Genomic DNA, 2,601 nt, shown 5'->3' with positions numbered 1-2,601 from the left:
ATTTTCCATTTTTTGAACAATTTATTTGTAATGATAAAGTGAAATACAAGGAGTCAGTTGCAGAACTAAAAGGTTTGTTCAAAACCTTTGACCTAAGTTTCAATGTCTTTAAAAATGTCTTCTTCAGAAGGATCAACAGTTGCACTGCTTACATAATGTTGTGGAGGTATGTTAAAATTGTCGCCATAAGGCACAAATGCAAGACAAAATTTACCTCTGCAATAGTAAAACCATACAAATCATCCTGATCATCATCAGATAGTACTTCACAAATGTAACTATTTAGTTAGACAGTACTTCACAAATGTAACTAGTAATGAGGATCAGCATGATTTGTACGGTGTTATTATTATGGAGGTGAATTTCATCTTGCATTGGTGCCTGATGGGTATAACTTGAATGTACCTTTACAATATTATGTAAGAAGCATAATCACTGATCCTTCCGAAGACTTTTTACAGTCTTAGGAACCTACAAGAATGGCTATGAATAAATGTTTCATTGCTGCAACTGATTGGTTATGTTTCACTTCATCCTCACAAAGATTCCATTCTGCAGTTGCCACAACCAGTCATGTTCAAGATTTTACAATTTATTTGATCAGCAATAGGCTGCATGTGTAGTAATAATTAGAAGCTCTCAATTCTGGAAAGTTTTTTAAGGTTTTTTTTTCATTTTTACTGTGAGAAGAATCATTTTGAGGAAATCACTAGTTGAGAAACGTTTTTAAGTCAAGTTATATGAACAGCATAGGGTATACACCCTCAGCATATGACACTGGTTACGATAGGCTAAGAAGTGGGCATTCTTAGGAAATAGATGTATTTAAATGAGTAATTTAGAAAATTAATTTACCAAAGAAACTAGAAAATGGTTAAAGATGAGGATGATAATCATAGAATGCAGGCTTTCACAGCTGGTATTTGTGTTACTACTGATATTTGTTTCATGAACACAAGGCCAAGGCCAAGGCATAACTCTCTGCCTAATGTTTCATCTTCCAATGCTGGGAACTTCATCAGAAGCTTTAACATCTCAGAAAGCAGTTATAGTCTCAAACAAATACAGCAAGCTGAGCTTTTCATATGTAATCACGCAACAGTTGGTTAATGATGTCATCAGATCACTGCCTAAGATTGTGGAGTTGCACAACATATGTTATGGAGCTTGTAGTGGGGAGGAGTTGGCATGGTCTGTTTTGTTTAGCACTAAGACACACAGCTTGTCTAATTTAAATAATTATTTTCTGTGTTTTTTGCTTTTGCATTTCTATGGCTTCTCTCCACATCACAGCAAAGTAATGATTAGATCTTGCTAAATCCACAACGTTAGAGAAATTAATTTGGTAGTTCTCTGGGAAATTTCAGTTATCTATTACCGATGATTGTCCAGGTGATAATTGCTCTACATTCTTTGAGGTTGGTGTTAATGCTTCTTTTCATAGTTCCAATGTGCAATTGGCCAAAAGTGCAAGGGTTTTATATTCTCCTGCTGTGACAAGTGGTGGTGTGGATCCTTTGCAGTTTTCAAATATTCTTAAACCTGTCTAGTTGGTTTATACACTGTGTCAATACTATGTTTTCAGAGTACTCTGCTGATGACATCTGTGACAATTTTTACAAATGGAAAGAAAACTTTCCTTTTAGTTGATTTGTTTTTTATTAGAAGCTCTAGGCCTTTTTGACTGTAATGCCCTCTTTATCTGTTTGTAAGAGTAGCTATTCCTTCTGAATGCAGCTCTCAAATGATCAACCTCATCCTCCAAGTGTTGTGGTTCACTAATTCTGTTAGCCCAACACACCTATGTTTTGATAAATTCACTTTTCTGCCTTTGGTGGTGATTGGAATTACTCTGAAAATATCAATCCATGTGAGTGAACTATCTCTAGACTTAATGCCCCAAAGTTCTGTCAGGTATTCTAAGTATCTGCACATCTAAAAATGGAACTTGACCTATTTCTGTTTTTCCATACTGCACTTTAAATTAGACTTAATGTCATTTAGAAAATTTAGAAATTCTGGGATTTCTGTTTCTTCATGAGTCCATACAACAAAAGTATCATCACATTTGAGAAATAAATAGCGAAGCTACTCATAAGCTGATGATAGTATGGTCCGGAGTTGAGTTACAACATTGCTACACTCTAAAATACCTAAGAGTGATGCTGGACAGATCTCTTACTTTCATGACACATTGCATGAATAGCAAGTTGAAAGTTTCCACCAGGAACAATCTGATAAGAAAATTGGCTGGATCACAGTGGGGCAGTCAACCTGAAACCATCTGAACATCTGCACTTGCATTAGCCTATTCTGTAGCAGAGTATCCTTGTCCTGTTTGGTATAAATCATCACATGTCAAACAGGTAGACATAGCTCTCAACAACACTTGCAGAATCAGAACAGGTTATTTGAAATCTACTCCAGTTGAATGGATCTACCATCTTGCAGGAAAAGCACCACCTCCCAAATTTTTAAGGAACCAAGGAAAGTGGAATAAGAATGAGCCCCTCACCTGTACATGCATAAGTCACATTCATGGAGAATAAAGTCAAGGAAGAGTTTCCTTAGAACTCAAAGGTAGGTACTATCACTGCTGAA

The sequence above is a fragment of the Schistocerca nitens genome, chromosome 1 (genome assembly GCF_023898315.1).
Source record: "Schistocerca nitens isolate TAMUIC-IGC-003100 chromosome 1, iqSchNite1.1, whole genome shotgun sequence".
In the NCBI taxonomy this organism is placed as follows: Eukaryota; Metazoa; Arthropoda; class Insecta; order Orthoptera; family Acrididae; genus Schistocerca; species Schistocerca nitens.
The sequence above is the reverse complement of the archived record's forward strand: the minus strand, read 5'-3'. Positions refer to the sequence as shown.